We start from the raw sequence: 531 nt of genomic DNA, 5'->3' as shown, positions 1-531 counted from the left end.
GGAGAAGAGGGGGAGGAGTCGGCTCCAGTCCACCACACTGGCTTTACTCTCTCTCCTTGCTGGGCCTGCGTGGGCCGTCAAGCCCACGGACCAGGCCATCTATCTCTTCCAGCCCAGCCCGACGAGGCCCATCAATTAAAGTCGTCCGAAGCCCATTATCAACCAAATATTTTGTGGTTGATAATGGGCGAAGGAGTCGTCCGAAGCCCATTATCAACACATTTGGTTGTCCATCACGAGGTTCATGGCAGAATTGAAATACGATAATAGCTCCAAATGTGCAAGTAGGGATGGGTGCCACGTTCAAAAGGAACGGTCAAAATAAATGTTGGCACCTCCTAAAACTCTAAGCTCCCTTAAAAGGGAGGCTCCTCGATGATTTGGGGCCGTGGGTTACGATGGACCCCACATGTATATGTCTGGAGTACCGTTTTTTACCTACAAATGGGAAGCCGTGAGAGCGGTCCAGCGTTTCCTCGCGAGGTGGGCCCCATGGGTCAGTCTAAAGTCAAGTAGCGGACTTTGGATGGT

The sequence above is a fragment of the Triticum dicoccoides genome, chromosome 1B (genome assembly GCF_002162155.2).
Source record: "Triticum dicoccoides isolate Atlit2015 ecotype Zavitan chromosome 1B, WEW_v2.0, whole genome shotgun sequence".
Lineage (NCBI taxonomy): Eukaryota > Viridiplantae > Streptophyta > Magnoliopsida > Poales > Poaceae > Triticum > Triticum dicoccoides.
Note: the sequence above shows the minus strand (reverse complement) of the source record.